The sequence below is a fragment of the Nymphalis io genome, chromosome 15 (genome assembly GCF_905147045.1).
Source record: "Nymphalis io chromosome 15, ilAglIoxx1.1, whole genome shotgun sequence".
Lineage (NCBI taxonomy): Eukaryota > Metazoa > Arthropoda > Insecta > Lepidoptera > Nymphalidae > Nymphalis > Nymphalis io.
This window is the reverse complement of record NC_065902.1, coordinates 334156-355648: the sequence shown is the minus strand read 5'-3', so window position 1 is coordinate 355648 and position 21493 is coordinate 334156. Positions and strand designations below refer to the sequence as shown.

Here is a 21493-nt window from a genome sequence, read left to right as displayed (position 1 = left end):
GGTATCCACAAACAATACGCTCATGGGCCAACGTATCTTTCGATCGTACATTATATATTTACAAATGTCGACCACAACAATGGGCTATCGCTGTGTACAAAGTGTCGTACAATAACAATTAAACAATTTAATAATACACTCATTGTTTTCTTCCTCGTCGTCTATCACCGACATATTTTTCAGTGCTATTTGCATATTTTTTTCAATAAGTATTTGCCACATGTGTATTCTACCAACCCGCATTGGAGCAGCGTGGTGGAATAAGCTCCAAACCTTCTCCTCAAAAGGGAGAGGAGGCCTTTAGCCCAGCAGTGGGACATTAACAGGCTGTTACTGTACTGTAACTGTAAGTATTTGGAATTAAAAACACTTTTTAGCATTTTTGGATTTTCAGGCACTTTTGAATCGTAATTTTACAAGATGTTTTAAGAGCCTATTTGAATAAAGTATATTTAACTTTTAAATAGATTATATAAAACATTTTTACATTATCTAAATTTTGATATACAGGTAAAAAACTGTTATCATATCGGACGGCGGTGATTTCTCTATCCTCATCTCATATCCTCAGTTACAGCTTCTTTCATATGCCAAACCTCACACAGTTCATTCAATTTTTATTGGCCTCTCTCTCGTCTAAATTTATTATAAAAATATGAAGCAAATAAGACTCGTAATATGGAAATCATCCCAGCACATAAAAACGATTTTATGATTTTTTTTAGTTTTTCCTTCATTTTTTAAATTTAAAATTTACTTTTATAGTTAGTAAGTACTCATTCCGTATTCTATCATATTTATCCCAAAGAGTATACAAATTGTTGATTTACTTCAGATTCTATCCATTTCTATCTATTATATAAGATTACTTCAAACAATAATATAAACAAAACAAAATATGAAGAAAGATGTCAACAATGTCACATTACAGAAAGTTTTCACTACATTTCAAATGTAATGTATATAGCAAATAAATATGTCAGAATAATATATAATATTTGGTAATTACGCAATTCTTGTCTATTTATTTCACGTGAAGGAATAATGTCAGGTTGTCTTTACGAATACCCACATGAAGAAACTCACTATTTACTGATTATTAATATGGGTGCATCCTTAATGTTGCAGGATAAATGTAGGCTGAGTGAGAACCAGCCGAATTCCATGCCTAGATGTCTCGCAAAATAATTTAAACATTTTAAAATATGACTCACCTGAACGCCGGTATCGCCTCGGGTCTAACGCAGAACGCCCGTTAACATTTATTTAAATCAAAACTTTACTTCAAGTTCACAGTCCGTAATATTTCACCTTGTGTTAATTTGCGTATGTAAACAGTTAAATAAGCTCACATATGTTATAGCGAAGCGGTTAGTTTAAATTAATAATAATTAAAGAGTTATTCGCGGAATGTGTTCGCGACGTCGTTTCGTTCGTGTCGGCCGCTCATATGCACTTTTGGGGTCACTCGGGGTCGGTGTTTTTTTTGTTCATTAAGAGCGGCGAAAAGGGACGTGCAGCGCGTGTGGCGTCCGAGCGATCACTGCCTGCGGCGTGCACGGCTCGAGGCTCCGGCGGGATGCGCGAGCGCACCTCCTACTCCCCAGCCCTCTCCCTCAGGCTTTCGTGCCCCGAGATAAAACTTTATCGGCTGCGTTCCGAGAAAGCAACTCGACGCCACTCAATACGTTATAACACCCATATCACATACATATAATTAGCGTAAGTATGTTATTTATTATAAACGGTTCATTCCGAACCGTGATATTAAAAGAATTTCTTGACTGACAGTACTTGATGGGAATGTTTATGTTCAAGACTTAGTCTGTTCAATAAACTTTTGGCTATTTTATGAATAAATATAACCAAGTTGACCATGCTCAAGTAAGTACTTGTCTTTTTGATATATTTCGTTAATTAGTAGTAATTTGTTAGTTATCCTTTACTCAAAATCTTCAAGTATTAACTCGTAACTTTGTGTTCTGGATATCATCGTCTTATCTAAGTTATTTACCTTCAAGCATACTTCATAAAAAAGTAATAACTCATAAATGTGCGAATGCCTGGCCGTTTGCCTATCTCCTACTGAAGAAGGGATTGATCCGTAGTCCACCACGCTGCTCTAGTTTGGGATACTGGTATACATGTGGCAGAATATCACCCGAAACAATTCTTAAGACGTTTTTATCAGAATTTTTATTACATTTGTATACATAAACCCGCATTGGAGTAGCATGGTGGAAAAATCTTCAAACTTTATCAACTTTTAAATATTGTTACGGGTTGAAGGGTGTGTGAGCCAGTTTAATTACAGGCACAAGGGATTAATCTTAGGATTAACTTCCCAAGTTTGGTGGCGCGTGATGATGTACGGAATGGCTAATATTTAGTTATAGTAGTTTCGTTCGTTAACTATACACTATTTACATATTAATTGTCACGGAGTTATCTGCTACAGACCTCACTCACACGTAGCCTTGTGACGGCCTGTCAATAAGATGTATTATCAATGATATTAGGATGAGATCATAGACAACTTAGTACTTTTTTAATTATTTGACATATTCCTAACAGACAGAACCTTAACAGTGAAAACAAAATTTAAGCAAGCAAAAATAAGGCAGAGGAAATGATGATCTGACAGTGTAAGTGTACAAGTTTTTAAATGAAATGCCCAAGATTTGTCAACAATAAAGCGCCTTGGTGCAATTTTTCATTTTAATATTTCGATGGTCTTTTACATAAACATTTCATAAATAATTACCTTCGACGTGCACACTATTTATACAATTTAATGATAATTTTATAAAATATGTAAGTAAAATATCGATAATAAAATAGTAATTCGATAGTGTCGAAATTCAATTCGACAAGCGATTAATATTTTAAGTGACAATGTTTTAAATATTCAATGATTCAATTATTATCTAGTTATAGGAAATAGTTACGATCATTATGAGTCGTTTAATATGGATGTTTTGAATCATTGCAAAGTATTTGTTCTAATTCGATTTTGTTCCAAGTGAGCCACTCTCAATTCACCTGCGCAGGGTATATTATATATTTTCGTATTTCTTATTTTCTAGTGTTTTTGTTCTGTAAGAGCAAGGACGTCTGCCGTCGTCTACGTCCTCTGAGTTTTCTTCAGAATTGTGATCTTATGATTCGATAGAAAAATAAAAGATAGTTGCTATATTACTAGTATTGTATTCCCCCTTCGTTTAATTAATCAATTAGTTTATATGTAATAAAAATCCACAGCTATACACATATAAGAGGAGTTCAGGTAGAAACAAAACCAAACTTCAAACCAATTACGAATTAACATTATTTAAGTTTAACAGTTAAGGTGAATTAAGTATATGTAAAAAGTGAGATAAGAAATACAAACTTATATATCATACAGCACGCAATACAATAATAATAGTTTTTACTATTTATGTTATAAATTTTTTAAGGGAGTGTTATTACAATATACTAAATAATACAACAATAGAATTATAAACATATCAAGAAAAATAAAAATAAAAATTATAAGGTCGCCGATCCCGAGGGCCTTGGTCTATACACCTGGCTTAAGCATAAAAAAATCGCCTAAGAAATTCTCAATAGCAACCCGAAGTTTGTAAATTGGCAGTTACAACTCCAGTCGTATCGGAATGCTGTTCAAATGAATTATGAGAGTGAGAGAATATAGAGTCCATTTATTTGCGCACATAGTCGAACCCTATGCATCATAATCAACTAGTAATACATTTAATGTAATTAAAATATACTTTACACAAGTGGGTGTAAGGAAAATATTTTTAAAATACTGTGTCAATAGCCAGCGGCGTGGTGGCTGGTTGTTCGATCCCGAGGCCGAGTGAATCACCTATATATAATAGTAATGACGACATATACATTACTGTTGTCTTAAGCTGTACAGTTACACACATATAACAAAACAGTAATTGAACATGTGTCGAAATTAACCTTTGCATGTCTCTATAGTAAAGATATCCGCGGATTAATTTAATTAAGCTTATTATATTATATAACGCTCTGCCTGGTTATAAAAAACATTGAGGCACATTAAAATAATGTTAATAACAAAAAAAACACAAGGCACGTATAACACGACTACGTATATATAATAAAAAATTAATTTAATTAATTTTTTAAATTATAGTTTTGATTACACCACAGGATATAAAAGTATAATTATACCATGTACACAATCGATGAGAAAGAGGAATTACTGAGTGTCTTCGCGGTTCCACTCAGTATAATCTAATTTTTGTACCGGTGGTAGGTTTTTAATATTATAGGTAGGCAGACAGTCAAACAGGCCACCTGATGGTAAGACATTGGCGTCGTAAGAGATATTAACCATTCCTCACATCACCAATGCATCGCCAATCTTGGATTGAGATGTTATGTCCTCTGTGCCTGTAGTTACACTGGCCCAATCACCCTTCAAAACAGAACACAACAGTACTAAGTATTGCCGTTATATATTGACTCCTACACAGGCTTGCACGAAGTCCTACTAAAAAGTTTTTATACTTTCCAAATTATTGTAACTCGCCGCTAAATGGCGATGCAGCACACCGCCTTACCTCATCTATACTATTCAATCGATTGTCAGGACCATGTGTACAAACATTTGAGCCCGAAGAATATTTTAGCGAAGGTCGCATCAAATAATATTTAAGATACAACATATAAAGAGGTTATGCATTGCCTTGTATACTATATTCATACACAATATTATTGCGCAGAAAATGTCTGCAATAAGATGTTTTAATCGAAGTAAATATAATAGGTAATATCACGTAACCACATCTTTAAATATAATTGCGTAGTTCCTAATGATGTAGACGATTACTCTTAATTACTATTTCATAACACTTCAATAAAAAAAATATCAATAAACTTGAACTTAATATCAAAACGTATTTTAATAAATAAAGAAGACATTAAATTTTATATTTTAGATATACCTAGACTTATTTGGTAGATTTCCGTTTCCTAGTGATTGTTGCTCACATTAGACTTGTGTCAGCCGACTTCAAAAAAAGAGGAGTAACAATTTTATTATGTGTATGTTCCGTGATATATTTGGCGATTGTATGTAATGAATCTTTTTTATAAAGGTGGAATAAAATAATCCCTATGAAGGGAAAATTATTCTACCGCCGCTGTCTCATTTGAGATGGTCAACTAAAAGGCAAATCTATTATGTACATATTTTAATGCTTTTTATAACTCAACATTGAAAAAAATGTGTGTGAAAATGGGTTTATACACGTGTCAAAAATTGCGGATTCAAGTCCTGACAAGTACTACTGTTTCTTCATGCGTAAAATTCCGCCGCGTGTGTATCCAACAATTCGCATTGAAGCGTCGTGGAGAATAAGCTTCAAACATTATCGTCAAGAGGAGAAGAGGCGTCTGAATAGCAGTTGGACATTCACGTGCTGAAAATGATGATTAACTCATGAAATCACTCGGTCGTAGAATGGTGTACCATTTTAATTATAAAAAATAGCATTAAGTTTTGCAAGACTCAAAATTAAAAAAAAATAAAAATTTAATTATTGAATGAGTGACGTAACTACAATCTGATAACCTTATATGTCGAATATCGACGCAACAAACGTACCTACCCAATTATTTTAATATATTCGAGACCTCCTTGATCTGAAACGTACATAAATTTTGCGCTGCGGAGGCGGGAAGGTCACTGCCAGTGTTGCCAGGCGTCGATTACTCAGGATGTCATTATATTGGTTAACATTAAACTTCGCTAAAAGTGCAGATAATTAAGTATAAACTTAAGGCAAAAAACAACTTAGACGGTAAACAGCGCATTAGTAATGTTTTTTGTCTTGTAATTTTGGATATGTCTATCTAGTCTCATACACACATCACCAATTGTGTATGGGACTGTAGCTAAACTAACGATTTATTAACGTCTCTAAAATCCTTCGAATTTCCAAAATTGTCTTCAACACTATTTACACAAGTTTTCTCAAATTTGTATATATTTTTACTTCTACAAACTTGGGAGTAACGGTAAATATAAATTTCAAAATGGCGGGCGAAGATTGCAAATACATTTAGCGTAGGAATTAAATCATCGATGAACACGGTCCTTAAGATTTCTCTGTCAATGTCAGTAAGTTACGGCCAAGATGTAGCGAGGACTGAATCCATTGGCTCGGGAAATTTTATTGTTAGAATATAGTATTTCCTGATTCTGTAGCTGCCTTCTGCCCGTTAAGGATGATTTGAACTTTTTATTGTGCCATTAGCTGATTGCTGTACTATTTATAGTATCATGATAAGATCCCATTTATATAATTAATATATATGAAAGTTAAACATTAATCCACCAGTAATTGTAATAAGTATAATGATATAATTTACACTGTATACAGAAAAATAATCATACAGCGTTTGGCGTTTAGACTTATTTCGAAAAATAAACCATCCCAGTATGTTTTGAGCAGAGGATATCACATAATAGAAATAGATCTATTATTAAAAAAATAATAAAAATATATAAACGATAAAACAACTTATACCCGTAACAATCATAAAAATCAGTATTTTATTTTTTAATTGTAAATTGATTAATATAAATAATTAAACATATGGAAACTCAGTATTGCTCACTTCGATTCAAACACGCAACGAGCGGTTACGATCTATGAGCCGACAAATATATGTTCATATACATAAATATTCATTAAAATATTAATCATATATTTCCACTAACATTTGCCAACTTAGTTAACCAGTATAGTTAGTTTGTTGAACCTTTAAACATGAATAACACAGAAATGCACTTAAGAGTTAGGACCCTGAGCGAATAGTTCGTGAGGACGATGGCTTATCTCTTAGCTTAGATATAATTCATGTAAGACGAACGTTTGGACACGTTGTTTCCTTTCCACTTTAAGTCATAATGTTCGAAGAATTATTTTAATTAAATAAGAGTCCTCGCCCACGACACAATTTAAAATTTGCGATAATATTATTGTTATTTCATAAATAATTAATGACTGATTCTACAAAATCCTCGTTTCTTGTTCAAGAGAAGGGTTTGGAGTATACTCCACCACGATGCTCCACTTCCGGTGTGTGGAAACTGGAAGTATATGCTTAACAATACGCTTGATGTTACTTAGCGTACGCGATGAACTATTTACACCAATGTAGTACATGGAAATATAATCGGCGTTTATTCTGAAATATAATGTAATGAAATGCCTTACAATATTAAATGTAATAATTATTATAATTTATAGTTAATTTAAGTTAAAATGCTTGCATGCTATATTATGTATATTATACTAAACATGTATATTATGTTTAAAGCAAATAAATTGAGTTGAATTGAATCGATACAAAGTATAATATGTAACATATCTATTCCCGTATTGAGTTTCATTAAAATCCATTGAGAAAACTCCATTCACAAGATATTTTCCGATATTATTTTATTACAAAGTTTATAATAATATAATAAAGTTTATATAATATATCCTAATATCTTTAAATCGACATAGTGGCTAAGCTTTAACAAAATTAAATTTGATGGAAACCCAATAACTTTTTATTAGCCTGAGTCGGGATTTAAGTCCTGGAAATCCGGATTTATTGTCTTATAAGTAATCGAGTAGACAAATGACGGAGGACATAACACAGTTTTTTGTTAAAATAAATAATTGATGAGTATATAATACTCAGGTGGGCCAAACGAAGCCGTTAGTTAATAATATTACTAATATAAATAAGTTTCTTCATCAAGTATCAAATGCAACACGTCTAAATTATTTCTACACGGCTGTTTGCTGGTAGACCTTTGTACAAGCTCGTCTGGGTAGGTACCACCCACTCATCAGATATTCTACCGCAAAACAGCAGTACTTGGTAGACATAACATCTTAGTTCCCAAGGTTGGTGGCGCATTGGTGATGTAAGCGATGGTTAACATTTCTTACAATGCGGTTATGGGCGTTGGTGACCACTTACCATCAGGTGGCCCATATGCTCGTCCGCCTTCCTATTCTATAAAAAAAAAAATCCAAAAAATTATGCGAGTTTTTTTCTTCAATCATATCTTTTTAAATACCTGACCAGGTTAGGATGAATCGTTAGAACCCTCACATCATAAAAAATCATCCTGATAGACAATGGCTCCATTCAGGATAGTTGTTTTTTATTTTTTTTATTTTAAAGGTGTAAAATTATTTATAACAAAATTAGCATCACTGTTCAAGTTCAATATCAAGTTAAACGCTAATATTCCGCAGGTTGGAGCGAGCAGGTCGCGTGGGCGTAGGTGACGTCAGCCATCACCGCGCGCCATATAAGGGCTCTCGCTTCGAGTAATTATCGTTTGTCAATAAAATTATATTAGCGTAGGTATTACTAAAGTGGCCTATCTGGTGAGTATTTATATGAAGATGTTATCTGATTCTAAACGAGAGATCAAGGGCATAAATTAAACATTATTGTACCGGGTAGGTTTTGAATTAATATTTTCCTTTATGTTATATCAATTCAGCACAGATTACCACCACCACGTAAATGTCACCCAAAATGGTAAAAGTTGTTAAGATGTTGGTCTGTGAGGGTAAGATCACTAACGTATCACGAAATCAAAATCAATTTATGTATGTAAGTAGTATTTGTGAAGAACTTTTCACTTTTTATTAAATTGATATACTTTGTTTGTTTCGCCGGTTCTGCTCAGGTCTGGATATTTTCTTTTTCGTACGTGTGGTAGTTTTTTACTTCGACTTCAGATTCCTAAGTGTAATGGGTTGGAAAAAGAAATTCGTGTTTGAATTAAAAATTGACATAATAGTGGTTTTTTACCATTTGGCTTAAACATTAACAATTATAAAAAAAAAACAATTTAATCGAAATCGTATTTTAAAGGTTGAGAACTTTAAATTTAAACATTAATATACTCAATTCTATAATAATTTAAAATGATAAGAGTTTGATAATAAGGCTGTCAATAATTTATTGATAATTTAGTCCTATAAGGAGCGTGGATGGGAAATGGAGTGCTTATAAGAAGCTTGCGTTATTGAATTTTGTTATATAAAATAAATATGTGCTGGTGACAATTAATATATAAAAATGAGTTGGTATATGTAGATCTATTTAATAAGAAAAAAAAACTTTTATCAATAAATATAGAAATACTATTGGAATAACCTAAAAATAAGCTTTTATATCAAAGTTTGAGATTGATAGATACTCGTAATACACGTTATTGTACAGAAGTGACGCATAAACACAGAATACAGACAGAGACAGGGTTGGTTGGAATACATGTGTATTACAGAATTACAGTGAAATTAGATATATACAGGTTGCCACATGATGGTTTTTTTTTTGCACAGTCGAGCACGAGATGAATGATAAAGACAACTTGAGCACGTGAAAATTCAGTGGCGCCTGCCTACTTAATGGCTTAAACCTTAACAACCATGGTTAGAACCTCGTTCTAACCACTGAGCCAAGTTACAAAATATAGAAGGGACAATGGGACTGGCGTGCCTGTGTAAGAAAAAAGTCCCTGAATTAAATAAAGAAAAAAAGCCAACTCGGCTTATAGTAGTAGATTATGAACCAAATATTAAACATATCAATCTAAATTTAAGACATAAACATGATTTAGATTTTTACGTCGCTGATGTCCAGCCAGATGTTCTTAACGTTATCGATATATATGTATAAATCATAAATACCTTATGAATTGCCTTCTGAAATGAATATTACATAAACAAAACGTGACAGGAGTACGCGCACGGCTCAGACGTAACCTTAAACCGACAACCCATAACGGCACATTTACGCACGAATATTGGTCAACTTGAATGACAGTGAGTATCGTGCACGTGTTTATTTTAATTTATAATAGGCAGGAGAACTGGCTACTGGATTACCTGATGGTATGTGGTCGCTACCGTTTCTAGAAATTAGTACTTTAATAAAGATTAACCATTTATATATAACCAATTGATCACCATTGGGTGGTACCTATCCACCAAGAAAACCCTTACACCAAGTAATTTGTGGAGCTGTAGACCATTGGAGATTAGCTCTCTCCCGGCTTCATACCATCGCAACATAGTATTTGGGATGATATGATTGCCTAAAGAAGTTCTCCAAACTCTATCTTCTGGATTTTAACCGAAGCAATTTTGTTATAAATTATTCGATATTATTCGAACACCATGATTAATTAATGGCTAGAATACTTGGATCTTAACCAAAGGCTTCAAATCCAGGCAAACGCCACCGAGTTCTCATTTTTTAATTTATTTCATTAGGATATCCAACGAAGAAAACAAATGACAAAATTATAACAAAAATCTTAAAAGTTATGTACGTCTATGTGACCCTTCAATCATAGAAAGCACAGCATGCTCCTTAAATAACTATACTGCAATAAGTTTATGGGCTTAATCTGTATGTCGGTTGTAATCAGACATGTCTACCCACCCTAACTGGAACAGTTTGGAATATACTCCAAAATTCGCAATGTGAATTTTTTTCCTAACAAATATACAATAGAACACAAATATTTAATTACATGCATTATAATGTTTAAATATTGATAAGTTAATGCAAACGTGTACGTCATTCATTATGCGTTAAAAGTCCTGGCGCTGCTGACTTGTGACTAACCTCATTGTTAGTAGAAACGTGCGCACGAAACAAACACACCGTGATTATTCCAATACTATATTTCAGCGTGAAGTTATATTTTATCAGGTATTTTATTAAATAGCACAATATTATTATTTAATTTCGTTGAAGAAAGTACAAAATTTGTCGTCCTCTCAACGCGAACTTTTGTCGAACATTTTGTCGAAATTCAACAGTTACTCTTTTGAACGAATTTCCATAATATATACAAGAATGGTTTATATACAATTAAATTAAAAAGTTTAACGTTTTTATGCACTGGCAAAAGGGCCATAAGGTGGTAAACACCGCCCATAGACATTAGCTTTGTAAGACAAATTAACCATCTCTTACGTTGCACTATAATGCGCCACCATGCTCGGGAATTAAGTTGTATATCCATTGCGCACGTAGTTACACTGCCTCACTCAACCAGCACGCACCATTACTAAGTATTGTTCCTTGGCTCTAGTATAAATGATGAATGGATGGTACCTACCAATCGGACTTGAACAAAGTATAGCCACCAAGTATATTGATATTATATATTTATACTATAGCATATAATATTTTTGTGTACATAAGATTTTTGGCTAATGTCAATCATTTTAACAATTAAAATGACTGTGCCTGTAGAATGACAGACAAAGAACATCTTTTGCCTAAGAACGAAACTTTCAATTATAAAAGATAATAACATACTACATTTACACATGTACATAAGTTCATTGTTGATTAAAATTAACTTTTACATTTACATTTTGTCTGTTCACGAAATGATTCAGCGCGTGGGACGTGACCTCGGGATGATGGATGCTGCTCAGAATCACCCATTGTATAGGATACTGTAATAGTATCTTTATCTTTAATCATTGGAAATTGCATTCAAGTATTCATAGAAAGCACTAATAGAACACAATACTTAGTCATTAATATCAAAGCGAGTGTCAATAACACGTTGGCGTTTTTCGTTTGCTAATCGTTTTATTAAAACTGAATACGATAAAGTGCGTGCGCGCATTGATCTATTAAGATGTAATTACCTCCTAAAATCGTATCTTTACCTTTTTACGGGCGTATTAAATTGGAACATAGCTGATGTCTGCAGTATATAATGAAGGTAAAATAATTTAAAAGGATTTTAATTCGTTGTTAGAATTTAAATACGGGCGTACGTATAGCCTATTTCAACCACAAGAGGATTAAACCCAAATAAATAACTTTGACACCGAATTTACGCCATATCATTAGTCGAGATCTTAAATAATCTATTAAACTCACTATGGATTCGCGAAAAAATGGCGTTTTTAATGTCCGCGAAGTTGTAATCGGAACTTCGAAAGTTAAATTAATGTGGTTATAACTAGTTTAGTGGAGTAGAGGTATTTTATAAATAAAGGTATTTTAATCAAGAACTATTTATAGAGTATAAGACAACAGAACAATTAGCAGATCGCATGCAATTTGTAAATCTAAGGTTTGTTTATCTTTACTCCTTCTCCGATTGGAATAGATTACTTATAGAAAAGTACGTGTACGGGTATGTTCAATTCTTGCTACCGTCCGTCCGACCTGCCACCAAATCGATTCATTAGTGCCCCGTCCCTGTACTTCGAACGGGGAGCTTGTGTCAATTGTGCAAATACATATTTTATGTAATACTTATAATAAATTACGCGATTTCTATTGAATGAATGTGATTACCGCAATAAATATATAAAAGACGGAATTGAAAGAAAAGAAAGTGATTGTTTATTGATAATACTCTTATGAATTATCGTACCGTAATCTTTAAATATAAAGACAGTTACTTCCATGGCGTAAGAGAAATAGCTGCTATATGGTAACGCGGGGAAAAAACCTCAATTTGATAGTTTAAGCGAAAGCACAACATAATATGCAGGATAATAATTGAAATCCTAGTCATCAGACGCCAGTCCATACGTTCGTACTAAAGTGTAATCCATATGGAGTTAATATTTGGTTTTGAAACCGCCTTATTATTTAATGTAAAGTTTTATTTAAGTGAATTAAGAATAATTTAATTCCTTGTCTTCGAAACGCGATAAATTGTTCGTTTATGACTGAACGACCTCAGAAACCTACATTGTTCTGAATAATGCGGTATCAAGGGTAGCGAGATCGATCGTAATGGGGACAAGCATATCATTTTTGAATCATTTTAATGTCAACACCATTTATTTTAGTAATAGAACAAAATAGCATAATTGTAATCTCTTTAGTTTCATCTAAATATTACTTTATACCACCCACTTATAAAATATTCGATCGCCAAACAGCAATAAGTATTTCCGTTTGAATTGTGAGTGAGCCGGTGTAACTACAAGCACAAGGGACATAATATGACTATTATAACTATAATATATAAAGGATATACGCATCAATATAGCGTAACATCAGTCGACGGTTTTCAACATTTTAAGAGTGAGATCGAGATGAGGTCTTACAGAATAGCACTTCCCTTATCTCTTACCAGTGAAAATGGGTCAATGGTAGATTTTTACTCCTCATGTATACATTCGACTTGCAGAGGCAAAGTTTTGGCATGTCGGTTCTGATTTTTTTTTTGTGCTCTTGGATGACTTCAAACATTAGCCGTATAAACAATAGCCCGGTCAAGCCTTCTAACCTGGATAAATAGTTATTTTATTCCTGGAAGATAAAAGTCTATGGAAGATCATAGACTCCGTAATAGTTTTCACTACGATTCAAACATAGGTTATTGGGTGCCAGCTGGTACAGAACTAATCATATTTCGATATCTAACATGTGCGGTCAGTGTAACGTTACAGATTGCAATGGGAACACAACACGTCTTGCGACACCCAGCCGGCGCTTGCGCAATGTTAACCTATACAAAACTACAGATACGGTCATCTCTTTAAAAGGATCGTGTTTTTCTGTCTTAAAATGTACATTTATGATAAAAAATACAATCCTTGTACAATGATAAGTTAATGAAAGGCGTATGAGGCTTAAACTCAAATACTGCCAACGCTTATTACCGATACGAGGTTCGGTATGTTAATTACCATCTTAGAGTACACGGACCTAAAGCCAAAGTGTCTCACCAATGTACTGAATCGTTTGATGGATCTTAAGTGATTATACATGCGTCTTATAGGTATATATTGAACCAGTGTCCCCCTCGAAATAAAAACTCGAGTTCATGTTTGCTTCATACCAAATTTCATGAAAATCGGTTCATTGGTTTAGCCATTAATGACTAATTAATATTTATACTTTATGAAAATTTTCATTCTCCTCCAGTATTTGCTTGACTTTAATTTTGATGGTTAAGTATGTTTATTTCGGTTTATGAGAATGAGGGATAGACATACTATTCTTGTGTTTGTGTACACACTTCCTCACCCTTGAAAATGGCCAGGAGATATTGTGGCACTGAGGTCGAAGTTTGGGGTTCCGTAGCTACTAAGTGAGCCGGTGAAGGTAAGGAGCAGGTCTACTTCGCCACCATCAGATATGAGTAAGCGTTATAAAGCAAACATATTACTGGTGGTAGGGCTTTGTGCCACATTTGTACCACCCACTCATCAGATATTCTACCGCAAAACAGCAGTACTTGATATTGTTTTGTTCCGGTTTGAAGGGTGAGTGAGCCAGTGTAATTACAGGCACAAGGGACATAAAATCTTAATTCCCAAGGTTGGTGGCGCATTGGCTATGTAAGCGATGGTTGACATTTCTTACAATGCCAATGTCTAAGGGCGTTTGGTGACCACTTACCATAGGCTCATCCGCCGTCCTATTCTATATAAAAAAAGGTAAACTAATGTTAAATATGTCAAGAAATTACAAGAAATGTAATTACAAGCACAAAACTCCTAACGCCTTACTTCTCTTGGATGGTGGTATATGTCTATTGACGGCCACAATCTTTATCATAAAGCTACGTATGCCATATTATATTATAAAAAACAACGTTATCATAAAAGTCAAAAGTACAACATTATTAAGTATTCTAAGTAACAAATCAAAGGCTTAAAATAAGTCTTGAATAAACAATAGTTATCAAACCATATGTTTAAGTAAATAAAGTTTAGTTCTCAGGATTTAATTCATAATTAGCATCAAAAATGGGTCAGGGCTCATGACATCACGGTCTATAGAAATACAATTTTCCTCGAAGTTAAATACCGAGAGTTGTGCCAAATATGGAAAGGTGATATGGCGGGCGGCTGCGCAGTAATTTTGCTATTCATCGCGAGACAAACTACTAAATTAATACAATCAAGTAATTGTATTGTATTAAGTCGAGATGTCTCAGTGGCTAAAACCTGCATCTTAACCGACTACTTGTGAGCCTTAAGTTCGGGCAAGCACCTTTGAATTTTTATGTGCCTAATTTGTGTTTATTATTCATCTCGCGCTCAGCGGTGAAAGATAACATTGCCGGATAACTTACTTGAGTTGGATGAATTTCACATGTGTATGCACAAATCCGCAATGGAACAGCTTGAGGGAACTAGCTCCTAACCCTCTCCTTTAAGGGGTCCACCTTAACTGGGTTAAGGCCACCTCCATTGGGGCATATACAGCTGTTACTCTTATAGGACTTCCTAATTGTGCTACCTATAAGACGCGTCTTTCTATCTTCAATATATATATTGCATTTTATACCACTTCTAATGAATAAACAAAAAGTTGGTAAGTAAAAAGATTATCATGACTTTGTAAAAATAAAAATTAAAGTGTATTTCTTAACTGTGTGTCTGCGGTATCTTCCAGTAATTCAAATAAAAACTTCTATTATTATAACAAGCGATATTGATAAATTACTAAACAAGTATTTCATCAAAATCGCGTGAGACAATTAAAAGTTATAAAACTTATAATTAACAAAATCCATATATATTGCGAAGTACAATTGGATCTCTTTAAAACGTGGCATATACACAAATAGACAGACAAGATAGGAAATATATTATCTAAACTAGTTTTATACACATCTCAAAAATTGTTCAAATTCATAATGATTTATTTATGAAAAACTGAGAATATACGAAACATGGACGGACCAAAATAAAATTATTTGTCTCAAAACAGGCTCACTTAATATTCGTTACCTACAGAAGTAAAGGAGTCGAAGAATTTTTATGTCATAAACTATCGTGTAAGGTAAGGCGTGGGCCAGTACCGCAATGTATTAGTAAGATCTATGTATAATATTAGACGCTTGAGACAGATATGTCAACTTGAATGAATATGTAACATGAATAATGAAAACTTCGTCCGCCATGGGCGTAGGATTTCATTTTAGGAAATATAATTTTAACAATATTATTTTATTCGCTTCAAGCTTTCGCGCCGTGTATTATCAATTTTGTATATTATATAGCCTGACGTTTTGATAGGGTTCACCTGTCGTGGTCGCGAGCTGACTCTCAGCGAGTTCACCTGATTGATGAGATTGCGGGTAAAACTCAAATATGACATTTAAGATGGATAATATAAATATATTTTCAATCTTCGCTTATTGATTTTTTTCTTAACATTATTTTAATCATTTTAAGACGTGTTCGTACTTGTTATTGTTGATGCGCACCTCTTTCTCCCGCCGTAACTGTCGCCGGGGTTAGGGGGTATTCTGGCGCAGGCTCCAGTGGGTCTCTTTATCCTTCGACTTCATGTGGGGAAACGAATACGAGTTTTCCAAGCGAGACAAAAAATCGAAATTCGACCACAATCGTTATTAAATATTCGACCATAATCAGTATTAAGTATTTATATTTTTTATTTACTCTTGATTTTTGGTCTTTGCTTATATTATATGGATTTATTAGGTTCTTAACTCTTCGCTTTTTACAAATATCTACTAAGAATAATAATAGTTGAATAAGATTAACTAGTGAGTAATTTGGTGTAGAAACTTTCTATTACGTTTCAAATACAATCTTTCGTGTGAAAAACCAGACCCCATACGTCGCTGAAGGACTACTTAATATTGTTCACATAATATAAACTCGTTAGTTGTAATTGAAATTTTTTGTTATCTATAAATTCTAAGTATATTTATTCGAGTATATTTACATTATATTTGACTTGGCATCGTGGTATGTGTCGTGTAAATTTTCTTTTTTAGATTTAAATTAGCTACACTTACGTTTATTTCGTAATACAGCTAATCGTTTGCATTTCTTCAAGCAATTAAATTCGATACGTAATCGAACATAAAACACGCTTAACTGCTATTTGCAAGATTAGCTTCCTGTGCCAGCTGACAGCCAACTATTTAGTGATAAGTAAATACACGACCAGTTTACACGTCATTAGGGTGGTATTTGGGATCGTACGGCCGGACAAGAGAGTGCAGCGTGCGGTCGAGACAGGCGACGGCGATACTTCGTTTGATGTCATGTTTCGTATGCTTGCTGTGAAAGTCAAAGGTGGGTTTCGGTCGACAGGAGATTCAACCGGTAAAAGTTTGGCTAGACAGGTGAGATTTGCGTTAAATGTGAAACGATTAGCTGTATATATCGGTGACGTTATATATTATCGTTTCCTCCATGAAGTAGTCTACGTTTTCACCTTACCGATACACGGGAAGTAAAATTACACACAATCACACATTCTTTCAGAGAAAAAGGTTTGGATTCCATGCTGCTCCAGTGCAGGTTGATGGAGACACATATGGCAAAATTTAAATCGACACATGCTTGTTAATCGCGACTGCCTCATTGGTCTAGTGGCTGCGCCAGCTGCTAATGGCGCAGAAGCAGGAGTTCGAGTCGGCTGACATCAATCACGATTCCTTTCACCGCCAAAAACGAGAATATTATAAATATGCAAACTAAACAAATAAAAACTCAGTAGGGTTTGTCCGGTTGAACCCGCGATCTTTGATTAAAATCAGCGTATTTTATCTTTTCGGTCTCGGCACTTATCTAATGTATCTTATCTCAAAAAAAGCTTGTAAAATATTGTTTGCACATTATTGTTAGATCTTCTTTGTAATTATATTGGGTAATGTTATTTTTGCAAAACATATGATACTTTCTAGTAAGCAGGTAGAACTGATAATTCGCACTATTAACATAGAAACTGCTGTTAAAGATTCACGATTATTTTAATTAACCTTTAAACTAAATGTAAATTAGATAAACTTTGTACCTTAAAGTTAGGGGTCCCTTAACAGTTTTAATATATGTAAGCTATTGATTTAATAATAAGAATATAATGAAGCCATCAAATATCAATATAGTTATGTATAATAAAATAATGAAACTCAAAAAGGACGGACGCTAATGAACTGAAACATTTCTAGTTAATTATTATCAGTTTTTATATGATACGAACGCCTCTTAATGTAATGTTCTTGTAAATTGTACAATAAAATTTATAATTTTTGTTCACAATCTCATTACAACGTCATTCATGTTGACTATACAATGTAACGCAACCGACATTTCACAGATGTACGTCAATAGATTGTTAAAGTATGATTTACCTGTTCTTAAAACTGCTACCGATTATCGGTGGTCCGCATGTGGCCCGCAGGTCGCGTACGCGACCCCCGTGAAGGAGAATCTACATTGCAAGTAACTCTAACTGTTTGTTACACTTTTGTTACGATTTTGATGATACTTGGTATGAACCGAGCTTGAACCTCAAGGAAGGTCATAGTCAACTAGATTCCAAATCTGCGTGTCTTATATGAAGGAAGTGACATTTATAACTCTTGATATATATAAGAATAAGATACATTATGTCCTGATAAATGCAGTGGGCGACAGTGTGGCGGCTGATTTATGCTCGCTGATTGTAGCGCGTTTTTGATGAATTGATAAAGAAATATAAATAGTTACAAACCTTTTTGTTACTTTGTTTTTTTGTACTTTTTTGTTTTGAAAATTGGTCTCTCTTAAAAGTTTCTAATTCTAGCTCTTGTAATGACGGGTTTTTCATGTTATCTTCAGCTATTCGGACGTTTTAAAATACTCGGATTTCTGTGTTCCCGACAATAACAATTAGCGTCGTAAACGGTCGTGGTCGCTCGTGATATCGAAAGGAACAACAATATTCCTACAATAATTAGGACCTCAATCAGGCTAAAAAATAGATTTGGTTTTAAACTATGGCTATTTGCAAGTCACCAAAACTTGAACCAACTGAGAGTACCGGTATGTGTTCATATGTAATTATTATAAATTATTTTCCTTAAGCATTAATGACTTACACACAATGCGATGTGAAATATTTTGGGCAGTGAGTCAGGAGCATATGTCCGCCGTCCTCGTCGCCGAGACTCGCCGCCCTTGTCCCAGTACGGGGTGAGCGTAGGGCTGGGAGCTTTAAGTTAAAAAAAAACTGCAATTTCAATCTAATGTTAAAAAATGTATTCTTAAAATAAAGCATACATGACAGAAATGCTTGTTGTTAGTATTTATTGATTTTCATGCAGGATATACATACATGTAAATATGATTGCATTAAAGTACTTTATTTCATTGGAGTCAAATAATACCTCCTGAATTTCTTGTCGTTTCTTTTCGATAGAATTAACGTTACAATACAGTGGGAACTTTAAATTGAATACAATCTTTTAAATTTGGTTTCAAATATGTTTTTTAAGAATCTAAATGAATAAAGCATATTTTGATTTTAATATTTATTCGACGAATAATTTTTTGTTATAAATTTAATAGTAATCATATATTTTGAGTGACTAGCAACCTATCCCGGCTTCGCACGGGTAGAGTAAGGATCTACATAAAATGTTTACATATATTGAAATATATATGTCGCGTCCAACCAGACAAATGCACAGAATATAAAGTAATGTAATGCCTATAAATGTACCACTGCTCGGCATAGGCCTCCTCTCCGTTTGTGGAAAAGATTTGGAGCTTATGCAACCACGCTGCTCCAATGCAGGTTGGTGGATATACTTACATCTGACATTTTTTTTATCTTAAAACGTTTTCCTCTTCACGTTCCGTTCTTTCACCGTCAAGCACGTGATAAATTATATACATAAATTAAGCACATGAAAATTCAGCGGTGCTTGTCCGGGCTTGAACCCATACTCTTCGATTAAGATTCGGGTGTTCTAATCGCTAGACCATTTTAGTTTAATATATACAATAATTCACTAAAATTCTAACCATGGAAAAGCTGAGTCATAACGTTACGTTAAATTTAAATACTTGTAAAAATAAACCGCAAAATTAAGGCGGACAGTGAGCTAACGCGTTTACCCTAAGTCACTAACATATGTATACATATATAAACGAACTAGGAAACCAACGTGCTCGGATAAATAGTAATACATTTATTATAATATATATGGTTTTCGGCCGGAGGTGAAGGGTCTAAGTGGTTCAAAATATGTATATTAACATAGGAAGAATCGTAACTATATATATATATATATATATATATATATATATATATATATATACTATATATATACTATACTATATATATACTATACTATATATAGTATATATATATATACTGAATATGTCTATAAAAATTGTGTTACATGTTAAAAGTATTGATTTGTATTGAAGGTATATATTTATTATAAGTAACAACATTTCTACGTTCAACCCTATCGATGCGTTTATGAAAAAGAATTCAATTATTTCTCATAGATTCCATGGCTGAGTTTCGCGCGTCGGTCCACATCGCTTTCGGTTCGATTTAACGTAATATAGACCTATATATAATTTATTATAATATTATAACTAATATATGTATATATAATTACATAATAGTAAAGCAACTTTTTTTACAAATATAAAAAAACATGAATTTGATACCCGCTTAAATGCCTTACAACACTTAATTGTGACCATAATGGTTACAAAAAGTTTTATAAGTTTAGAGTATACTCATAGAATAGCCGTAGGTATTTGAAAAGTACAGGAGTACTGTCTTTTTTGCCGGCTCATCTCGGTCAGTGCCAATTTAAGCAAGCGCGGCGCCCGTAGCTAATTCTTTCGAAGGGTCCCCCTGATCTGATCTCATGTGATGAAAGGAAATCTCGCGCGTTTACTGGTGGTAGGGCTTTGTGCAAGCTCGTCTGGGTAGGTACCACCCACTCATCAGATATTCTACCACAAAACAGCAGTACTTGGCATTTTTGTGTTTCGGTTTGATGGGTGAGTGAGCCAGTGTAATTACAGGCGCAAGGGACATAATATCTTAGTTCCCAAGGTTGGTGGCGCTTTGGCGATGTAAGCGGTGGTTAACATTTCTTACAATGTCAATGTCTATGGGCCTTGGTGACCAAATACCATCAAGTGGCCCATATGCTCGTTCGCTTACCTATACCATAAAAAATAAATAAAAAAGTATCAATAGTTACTCTTGCTTCGCTTCATTAATGCGGCACTGATCTCGGTATAATCTACATTGCGAACCGCTTGAAACTAAATCAAATTGGATCTTATAAAATTACCTTGGTTTTGTTTTAATATCATATCGTCATGTATTCCATGGTACTCGTAAACATAGGTACATGTGTGTCAAGCGTTTGTCACGGAGAGTGAACATGATACTGGTTACGTGGACAGCCTTCAAGGATCGCTAAGTCCCTAAATACATTTACCGCATCCTCATAATTGTTTAGAAGAAAATGCAAAATTAGAAGCGCAAGATCACAACAATTTAGCTCGTTGCGATTTTAACTTCTATTCGCACAAACAGTTTAAAACTATACAATACGATATACGAACTACTTGTATACATTTTTTTATTATTACATAATTACATTAAAACACCTAATATTTTGCAACCAAAGGAA

General features: G+C 33.7%; 1 protein-coding gene and 1 long non-coding RNA gene across 6 annotated transcripts in view; one reads left to right on the top strand and one right to left on the bottom strand.

Moving 5' to 3' along the window:
- LOC126773703 (microtubule-associated protein futsch) overlaps positions 1-1530 on the bottom strand; it is an 83226-nt gene extending 81696 nt beyond the window's left edge. For all 5 annotated transcript variants that reach the window (XR_007669763.1, XM_050494781.1, XM_050494783.1 and 2 more), the window contains exon 1: positions 1215-1530. The gene's annotated coding sequence lies outside the window, so the exon portion shown is untranslated. The remainder of the gene's footprint in view (positions 1-1214) is intronic.
- A 15384-nt stretch (positions 1531-16914) lies between these two features.
- On the top strand, positions 16915-18555 carry LOC126773714 (uncharacterized). Its single transcript, XR_007669764.1, has 2 exons — positions 16915-17179; positions 17322-18555. It is a non-coding gene; the product is annotated as an uncharacterized LOC126773714 (long non-coding RNA).
- The last annotated feature ends 2938 nt before the right edge of the window (positions 18556-21493 follow it).